Source organism: Maniola jurtina, chromosome 23 (genome assembly GCF_905333055.1).
Source record: "Maniola jurtina chromosome 23, ilManJurt1.1, whole genome shotgun sequence".
Classification (NCBI taxonomy): Eukaryota; Metazoa; Arthropoda; class Insecta; order Lepidoptera; family Nymphalidae; genus Maniola; species Maniola jurtina.
Window position 1 is genome coordinate 1,925,192 of NC_060051.1, and position 11,387 is coordinate 1,936,578.

Below are 11,387 nucleotides of genomic sequence, written 5' to 3' on the forward strand. Positions count from 1 at the left end.
TCCAGCAGTGGACGTCAATCGGTTGACGATGATGATGATGATGATGACTCCAATAGTGGAGACACGAGACCAAAAGCTCCTACCTACACACAGGATATCACCCACGTAGTTTTATTATAAGCACATAAAGAAAGCGACGTTTAACCTTTGGTCTGAAACTCAAAGCATTAATCCACATGGATCACGTTCTGAAACTTGCTATTAAAGTGAGCTTAGAATAAAGGCAGGCTGTAGTGCTTTGGCCCTATGTAATTATTTCTCTATTTCAGTATAAATAACTAATGTAGGCACTTAGGTAGTTAGATCGATTTTTTTTTCAATTGACTTTGCGACTTTTGATCTAGCCCTTTTAGCATACATCGATTTCAAGTAACGGTCTACCACCCTTACTCCGTGTAATGGTCTTTCGGTGGTGGCCCAAGTACAAGTTTGTTAACTGAGCAGGAAGATCGTATTCTTTTTAACCGACTTCAAAACAGGAGGAGGTTCTCAATTCTTCGGAATCTTTTTAAAACTAAGTATTTAAACTTGGCTGCAACTACACCTGACGGTAAGTGATGATGCAGCCTAAGATTTAGTCTGCTTGTGTTGACGATGCAGCAACCCATCATGAGCAATCCATCGATCGCCGGCCATTTAGGACATAGTCCGCCACGCTGATCAAGTGCGGATTACCAGACTCCACACACCTTTGAGAACATTATGGAGAACTCTAAGGCATGAAGAGTTTCCTCACGATGTTTTCCTTCACCGATAAAGCAAGTGATATTTCACACAAAACGCACATTTCTGTAAAGTTACGAGCGCATGTCCGAGATCAAACCCCCGATTTCCTGAATGGGAGACGGACATCTTAGCCGCTAAGCTATATGGCTTGTGTTAAGGAGTTGTCGAAAATCGGCGACACGCTGCGCTGTACCGGTATTAAACACAGCAGATACCATTTCTATTACCTTAATTAGAATTCTGTGGTGTGGACAAACGGATGTTTTTATCGTACCGACACAGAGAGGCAAAGGTTAGCTACAGGTCGCGCTCCAGAAACTGACATGTGCCATTTATATCCTGTACTTATTTTACTTCAATTAATTAAGCGCTAGGTAATTATATGAATATACATATCAATCTATTTATTCTTGGCATTATCTATACGTATATTTAAGTAATATGATTATTGAAAGATAACGCCATAATTTTTGCATAGGTAGGTATAGTTATGGACCTGGAGAGATGACATAGGCTACTTTTATCCCGGAAAATCAAAGAATTCCCACGGGATTTTAAAACCTAAATCCCATCTAGTATGCTTGTAATATTTCACTAGACATCTGCGCTGCGACAAGCTCACACTCCTTATCACTTCTACATCTATTCTGAATTCTTAGGTCCACACTGTGTCCAAACCAAAGACAGCTTACAAATTAAAATTTTGTAAATGACCCTGCCGGAAATCGAACTCGGCACCTCCCACAACCACTTATAAGACCACAACGCTCACCACTGCGCCAGCGAAGAATATACTCTCGAGGTCATTATCATCATCATTATCAACCCATCGCAGAACGAGAAGAGTTTATTAGGCCATAGTCCGCCACGCTGGCCAAGCGCTGATTGGCAGTCCCCACAAACCTTTGAAAACATTATGGAGAACTCTCAGGCAAGCAGGTTTCTTCACGATGCTGTCCTTCACCGTTAAAGCAAGTGATATTTACTTTTTTACAATGTTTTATTCATTATAGGCAAGCGGTTGACCATAATCACACCTGATAGAAAGTGATAATGTGGCCTAAGATGGGACGCGTTTACCTTTAGAAGAATAGAATTGTTTAAAAGTTAAAACGTACATGAATGTTTAATCCCCATCGTTTATTTCCTTTTTTCGTTTAGTTCAGTATTTAGATGTGTCGCGATTGTATACGCGAAACACAAAATCGCTATGTTAGTAAAAAAAAACTAAACTAAGCACATACTTATATAATATGTATGTAAAGTAATTTAAACCATAAAAAATAATAAGAGTCTTAAATTTTAAGGTTGCAGATCCTTAATCCTTGAATCTCTTAAATTTTTTTTTGGATTAACGTTACATTACTTACTTACCTTTTGGGGTTACATTACTTTTTATGGCCCCACAACAAAGGCGGAACAATTGAAAAAAATTGAAGTCAGACTTCCTATGTCAAACAAATGATTTTTTTTATTGTTGACAAAATAACTTTTAAATATAGTAGCTGTATCATTGCTATGCTTGGTTTAAAAACCGACTTATTTCTAAGTTAATACACTAATCGCGAGCAAAAAGGCCCAAGGCCTAACAAACATTAACTTAAACTTGAAAAAATCCGAGAAGGCAAAAATGCTATACAAATTGAGAGTAATATAATTTTGGTTTAGATTCTACAAGGGTGACATGCTCACTTTGTGACCATACCCTTTTGACCAAATTTGATTTAAAAAAAAGTTGTGGTGTCTTGGACTATTAACAAGATACAAAACAGGCGGCCCAAACTCATTAGACGCAAGGTTTTAGTTAGCTTTCGTTTTAGGTTGTTTTGCAGCCACAGCTCGGCCAGCGTAGCATGAATCTACCTTTATATCATGTAACTTTAATTCAGCGTATCGTCCGCAGAGCGTAACTGCTTGTAACACAATCGCATCCGCACCTCGCGTCTAGAGACCTTCACGGCGTCATCCCAAGGAGGCAATTGTGTGCTTCTAAACGACGCTATTCAGAATTCAGATACGCTGAGTCTAGCGAATTTAATATACCTACTCTAGTTTTTTTTTTATCTTTCGGCTATCTGTTGTAGACAGATGTTCGACTACATCGCTAATAAAGATCCGGTCAAGTGCGAGTCGGACTCACACACGAGTTCCGTACCATCGCACAATATATAGGTACGTAAGAAACTTTTATGCAGCTGCAAGTTAATGTGATTTTAAATTTTTTTGTGAACACATTTTAATTTTTTTTGGTAAGGTAACCAAATTCACTTTATCAGGATTTTTCCCTTTGGCTGTGCTATATACGAGGGCGGCATTGAAAATTTCGGGAATCAAGGAAGTGACACAACATTACTATTTAAAAATGTATTTATTGCTTTTCGAAGTATTCTCCGCGAAATTTGACACATTTTTCCATACGATGGAACTAATCATTGAAGCAACCATTCCATTCGGAAGTTGGGGTCTCCAAAATGACCGTTTTGTAGACGTCCACAGCTTCTTCAGTTGATGAAAATCTCTGACCACGCAATGTATTCTTTATTTTAGGGAAAGTACAGAAATCATTAGGGCTTAGGTCGGGGCTGTACGGCGGATGGTCTAATAATTCTATGTTTTCTTGCTCTAAAAACTCTTTTGTTCTGTGCGCGGTGTGAGAACTCGCATTGTCGTGATGGAGGATGATGCGGCGGTTGCAGTTCTCTTTACGGAGTTTAGAAACGACCTGTGGCAAACAAATGCTAGCATACCATTCAGCATTAACTGTTCTTTGTCCCTCAAGAGGAATAGTCGCAACATGGCCGGTTTTGGAGACAAACGAAGCCACAATTTTTGTTGGCTTTAACTCATTTTCGAACACCCAAACTCGTGACTGGTTTTTTGTTTCGGGTTCGTACGCGTATATCCAGGATTCGTCACCTGATACGATGTTGTATACAGCATGTGAGGATCCTGCGTGGAATCTTTCGAGAGTTCTGACACACCAAGTAACGCGAGCCGCTTTTTGCTCTTCACAGAGCAAATGCGGTATCCATCGGGAAAACAACTTTTTTACACCTAATTGTTCATGCAAGATTATTTTGTATTTGACTCATGCCAATGTCTAAAGTTCGAAGAGTTCCCACGGGAATTTTAAAAAACCTTCATCCACGCGAACGAAGTCGCGGGTATCAGCTAGTAAATAATAAGCTGCATATTAAAAACTAGCCGATGCCCGCGACTTCGTTCGCGTGGATGTAGTTTTTTAGAAATCCCGTGGGAACTCTTTGATTTTCCGGGATAAAAAGTAGCCTATGTGCTAATCCAGAGTATAATCTATCTCCATTCTAAATTTCAGCCCAATCCGTCCAGTAGTTTTTGCGTGAAGGAGTAACACACACACACACACACACACACACACACACACACACACACACACACACACACACACACACACACACACACACACACACACACACACACACACACACACACACACACACACACACACACACACACACACACACACACACACACACACACACACACACACACACACACACACACACACACACACACACACACACACACACACACACACACACACACACACACACACACACACACACACACACACACACACACACACACACACACACACACACACACACACACACACACACACACACACACACACACACACACACACACACACACACACACACACACACACACACACACACACAGACACACACACACACACAGACACACACACACACACAGACACACACACACACACACACACACACAGACACACACACACACACACACACACACAGACACACACACACACACACACACACACAGACACACACACACACACACACACACACACACACACACACACACACACACACACACACACACACACACACACACACACACACACACACACACACACACACACACACACACACACACACACACACACACACACACACACACACACACACACACACACACACACACACACACACACACACACACACACACACACACACACACACACACACACACACACACACACACACACACACACACACACACACACACACACACACACACACACACACACACACACACACACACACACACACACACACACACACACACACACACACACACACACACACACACACACACACACACACACACACACACACACACACACACACACACACACACACACACACACACACACACACACACACACACACACACACACACACACACACACACACACACACACACACACACACACACACACACACACACACACACACACACACACACACACACACACAAACTTTCGCCTTTATAATATTAGTGTGATTGTAGCAGCAAAACATCCAATCAATCGACGCGTGTAGTCTATTTGAACAACAATTAATTCCAAGTGCCCATTGCATCGTTAGTGCGACAAAACCGTACGTTGCGACCTTGTCTGTAATTTTCTTATACTGTTTAATAAACTTAGTACTTACCGCATGTACTAATTAATCATTAAACCTAGTTCAGTAAGTATCAAGGTCCCAAACAAAACTGAGTTGCACGTGTCCGACATCCAACGCTTAGCGAGTAACCGAGTTGATGAACTACGTCCAAGATTCAATCCTGGGCGCCCACCCGCGTCAAACTTTTAACAGACTTCAAAAAACCGGCCAAGTTCGAGTCAGACTCGCGCACCGAGGGTTCCGTACTTGGGTATTTATTCCGACATTTAATACGATAAATCAAAAATTATTATGCATAAAAATAAATAAAAATCAGTTTTAGAATGTACAAGTAAAGCCCTTTCATATGATACCCCAATAGTTATCTTACTTTGAAAATTAAAAATACTAATTATATCTGAGATTGATATGGGCTCTCCTCAGATCTGGGCGCGTTTGGAACCCTCGTAGCTTTCGTTTTAAAGTTAACGTAATTAATTATTATTACCATTAGATACATCACTATCTTACAAATTCAAGTCAATCAAAAAGTGTACAATGGCACCCTATTTGAATAAATGATTTGACTTTGACTTTGACTTCTCCTGGTTGGCTAATCTCCGTTGCCGTTGGGTTTGGCTGCCGTGGCCAAAATTCGGTCAGTAGACATAATAATTATAAAGTACTTAAATCGTAAAACGTACTTGCAATTTGTTTCGAATTGCGAAAGGCGCCGCTTCGGTATCAAGGTTTTGACCTCTTGAAGATCTTGCACCCTTACGTAACTTTGTAATTGGTAGGTAGGTAATCCACGTTCCGAAAAGTAGTTGTTTCTATTTCTCGATTTATTCTTTTTTAGGATTCCGTAAAAAAACAGAGCCCTATTAATGTCTAATGTATACGAATATATTTTTAATTATTTTTAACCCCCGACCCAAAAAGAGGGGTGTTAAAGTTTGACGTGTGTATCTGTATATCTGTGTATCTGTCTGTGGCATCGTAGCTCCTAAACTAATGAACCGATTTTAATTTAGTTTTTTTTGTTTGAAAGATAGCTTGATCGAGAGTGTTCTTAGCTATAATCCAAGAAAATCAGTTCAGCCGTTTGAATGTTATCAGCTGTTTTCTAGTTATTCTGTAACCTTCACTTGTCGGGGGTGTTATAAATTTTTAATATACTTTTGTTAATCTTAAAAGTATGATTAAAAATGGGGGGCTGTCAAAGTTGTCAGTTTTAGACCATTTTTGTGATGGGGGCTATCTCAAATACCCACTAAACTACATCGTATCGAAGAGTTCCCATGTCACACTCTCCAGGTCTTTAACTATACCCAGGCAAAACATTACGTCGATCCGTCGCTCCGTGATTGAAGAACAAACAAACACACTTTCGCATTAATATTATTATGGGTGACTTCTTCTTATCTTCGAATATTATTGTAAACTAGCTGATGCCCGCGACTTCGTTCGCGTGGATGTAGGTTTTTAAAATTCCCGTGGGAACCCTTTAATTTTCCGGGATAAAAAGTAGCCTATGTGCTAATCCAGGGTATAATCTATCTCCATTCTAAATTTCAGCCCAATCCGTCCAGTACTTTTTGCGTGAAGGAGTAACAAACATACACACACACACACACACACATACAAACTTTCTCCTTTATAATATTAGTGTGATTGAACAATTGAAAAGAGCAACCGCCGAGTTTCTTGCTGGTTCTTCTCGGTAGGAACGGCATTCCGAACCAGTGGTAAATTATTTGACGATTCGAAAGCACTTGTAAAAGTTTATTTGAATCATAGACCTATGATTTTTCGCTTTTGAATAAAAATCTATTCTATTCTATTCTTTTTGACTGTCATGTCGCATCAAAAGCGATCGCGCCGTGCGGTTCGACATAATGTAAACGGAGCTTGTTGTGTACAGCAAATCAATTAATTAGTGTGGAGCATCGACTGCCGATTGCCAGTTAGCGCAATTAACTACAATCTAAGGACTGGGAATTGAAACGCTACACAAATATTTTTGTACTTTAATTATTTAGCCTATTAGTATTTCGTTATCATTATCATGATCAACCCACCGCCGGCCCACTATTGAGCACAGGTCTCCTCTCAATTTTTTTTAATAGAATATTAGCCATGCTAATCATGACTAATACTCCCCTTTCCCCTCCAATTAAGTTTAAAGCTTGTGCCAGGAGTGGGTACGACAATAGTGCAACGGGTGGGGTTTGAACCACAGACTTTCGGAATTCAGTCCGCTCCTCAACCGTTGAGCTATCGAGGCTATGAGAAGATACCTACCTATATAATTGCTTAAAGCATGCTTATCTAACTGAAAAAATTTCCCTATGAACAAAGACAAAACTTTAACTCTGCACCCTCAAAATGATCTAATTGAAACATACATTTTTTTTCAACTCTGTCTATCTCTATATATCTCTCTATATCTTTATTTATGTTTCAACATAAATTTGAAACTGGAAACCTGACTGCGATCATCTTAATAAACGCTAAAATAATAGAGTAAAATTGTTTTTCTGTCACTCGGTATATTTTAAAGTGCACATTTGTATACACAAGCTCAGAATTTCCTCTTTGACATCCCACTCAATACAATAGCAAAAAAAATTTTGGAGACCTTCACTTTTTTTGATGTAACATCTATTAGGTCAATTTTTTTCATTAAAATATAGTCTATGTCACCCGGACCTTTACATCGAATCAATTGATACCTCATTCATCAAAATCGGCCCAGTAGTTAAGGCCTTACAGTGGAACACACAGAATTATTCCTTTACTTGTACTATAAGACCTACCTACCTGCCTTTCATGATTCTAGGTCAATGGGAAGTAGCCTATAGGTTTTCGGACGGACAGACAGGTAGACAGACATCAAAGTGATCCTATAAGGGTTCCATTTTTCCTTTTAAGGTACGGAACCTTAATAGAAACTCGAAGTGCACTCTATAGACCTCAACCTTTGTCCACTCACAATAGCTAGGGATATTGGTAGGCATAGGTAGTTGTATTAAAAGCAATAATACTGTATACTCATCTATATTGAAATATGTACTCCAGTAAATATCCCATTTAAGTAAGGACAATCAGTTATAGGCAAGTTTATCTATTGCCCAATTATTGTAACTAAAATTTACATGCTTTTTCCTCATTATTTTTAAAACATTATTGAGTTAAGTAATAGTTTAGAATATAGTCACTTCATTATATTACTGGTTAACTAATTAATTAACTAATTGGAAAATTTTCCATTCTTACTCTACAAGGGTATAGCTTGGTAGGGACAAGACATGGACAGGAAGTTAAGTATTTAGTAAATTTTTACTTCAGTTTTATCTTTTGATGGTCACAATCAATTAAATAAGACATTTTATGAAAATAGTTTCACTTAATATAATATGTACAACACATTTCAATATTAATAAGTCTCTAGAATGTTATAACTAGGGTCACCTAGTCCTAAGCAATGCCAAGTTCTGCAATTTTTTTGATGGCAATAATTAACTCTGTGATTGTACTTATGGTAGTAATTTATGATGCAGACCAAGATGTTAGCAGACTAACCTGTGTAGAGCTATTGCAACTATAATAAACCCACAAATACCCCCATACATATTCATAAATTTTTGACAGGAAAATTGTATGATCCAAAAACAGAGTCTGTCCTGCACTGTTATTAAAGCCATTTATAATTCTAACAGATTTCCAATAAGACTCTTACTAGAAGACTTTAGTGAAATATTTAAAACCGGTCTCAAATAAACTGATTAAATAACTAAAACACGTAAGTATAGTTTCACTACAGTAGTTATCAGGTATCAATGTCATTGAAAAAAAAAACAAAGTTTTTTTTCGTAAATAATACGTGTTGTTCAGATATGAGACGGTCACTGTGATAAAAACAACGCATTCGAGAAAAATAATAACATTATTCTAATAGGAATTACAATTTCAATGTAATATTATGCTTTACAGAATCACCGTCTGACCGTCCGACATGTGTACAGTGAAAATGAATAAACGATTACCTTACCCTTATCACTCGGCTTCTGTCCTAGTTAACTGATAACACATAATCACAATAAAGTCTACACAAGATAATTACACGGATTAACCACGATAATTCAGCAAAAACATACAAACTTAAAACTTGCAGCGACAAAAAAATTGTAGAACACACTCCTCTCTCGCTAGAAGGCGCGCCACTGCATAGGGATACCATATTAAAATTTTGTTTACCCATTAAAATTAATATTAATAATTCATAGATCAAAACTAGAAAACCTTATTTTTAGCAATAAAAACGATGCTCTAAATAAAACTGACTATTTAATTAAGTTACAAACTTTAAAATATTACGAATAATATCTTTGGATACGAAGGACAACTTCTTGTAAACACGGCAATTCAATTTAACTAACTATTTACCTACCTAACTACAGGAAATGAATTTACTTGATAGTCTGGGAATTAGCAGGGGTTTTTTCAGACACATTTTGAATTGTTTTTTCAGTCGTATATCTAAATGAGGACCTAAAAAACAATACCTACAGGCTACAGTCACTGAAAAACAATCACACGAACCCATGGTTTCTTCATTTGAGTCCAAAAGGTACAAAAAATATGAAATTATTTTCTATATTAATTATTACTCTTGGCCCTTTCCGACGCTCTGGCTGCCACGGAGGTAAAACAGCGCAATGCACACCTCTGCACTACCAAGTGTGATAGTGTAAATAGGTAGGTACATGCGCATGACTCACAGAAGGTCCTTCCTTGTTTCCACGGGACAAGAATCATACTGTCTGGTCTCTTGCCATAGCTGTGTGCCAAACCATCTGGTTCTAAAGCTGGCACGTAATTACTATATTAGGTACCTACATGAATATTTTGATTTCAAAGTTAACTTATCATTAAACGACTCAATTTACGTTATATTTTTCATGGTCAATAAAAAATTTGCATTTACCATCACTAAAAATTTTTTGGCACAAAAATGTCAATCTAGAAAGCTTTTCTGCCCAGTATTTCATATATTTCAGTCTGATAAGTATGGCAACTTTACATTTTTTTTCCTCCCTATATGACTCTGGATTCTAGTCATTTTGAGCTTGCAACTTTTCAATCGTAAAAACATTACAATAATAAGAGTGCAAAGCGTACCAATCTTGCCATAGTCATATAAAATAAACTGGGCGGCCTACCCGGGACGCAGGACGGGCGGGCGGGTGGGCGGGCGGGCGGACATACCGACAGACAGAGAGACAGACAGACAGACAAGGGTATCGTTTTTCCTTTTGAGGTACGGAACCCTAAAAACTTAGTGGCACGTGTCCGGGATCGAAGCTACGATGTATCGAATAGGAGCCGGAGGTCCTAACGACTAGGCTATTATTGCTAACGACACTATTGGAATTGTTTTACTTCCTGACCAAGTTATCGAGGAATTGATGACTTAAGATAATTCGTACGTGCTCGATTGCCCGCGAAGGTTATCTTGGTAGGTAAGCTTTCTTGTACCTAATAGGTACCTACAGGTGATTCAAATATATAAACATACATACAAAACTCTTGGCTTCCTTCTGATCTGCGTACTCATTGGCTAACGCATTGTCAAAAACTGAATGATAACCACTGAGCTCATTTGACATTTATTTCAAATCTATTGAAGGTTTCCTACAAAAAATTATTTTAGTATCACTCAATGAAACAGCAATGTAGAGCAAACAAATGTCAAATGACTTTTAGAGGCTATATTCAGTGTTAGATACTGCGGTAGCGAATTAGTAATTACCCTACTGGGCGTGTTTGGAAGACTCGCAGCTTTTATGACGTAATTAATAATAATTTATCACCTCCACAACATTGTATTGCAAATTCAACAATTAACAATCAGAAAGGAGTCAATAGTACCTGTACTTCTGTGCCAAATTTCGCAATATCGGTTGAATGGATGGGCTGTAAAAAGCTGTCAGACAGACAAACAGACACGCTTTCGTATTTATATTATATATTATATTACTTAGTATGGATTGGGGAACAGCCTGTATCAGCTAGGATTAATTAAAAATAAATATATTTAATCCCCAATATGATTTAATATCGAAAGTACTTACCTATAAAAGCGATCGTATTTCATTTATACAGTCTTGATAGTGTTAGTGCCCTGTT

At 38.2% G+C, this 11,387-nt stretch overlaps 1 protein-coding gene across 1 annotated transcript in view; it reads right to left on the minus strand.

Moving 5' to 3' along the window:
- LOC123877448 (inositol 1,4,5-trisphosphate receptor) overlaps positions 1 to 9,412 on the minus strand; it is a 67,346-nt gene extending 57,934 nt beyond the window's left edge. Inside the window, exon 1 of the mRNA XM_045924249.1 lies at positions 9,250 to 9,412. The gene's annotated coding sequence lies outside the window, so the exon portion shown is untranslated. The remainder of the gene's footprint in view (positions 1 to 9,249) is intronic.
- Between the last annotated feature and the right edge of the window lie 1,975 nt (positions 9,413 to 11,387).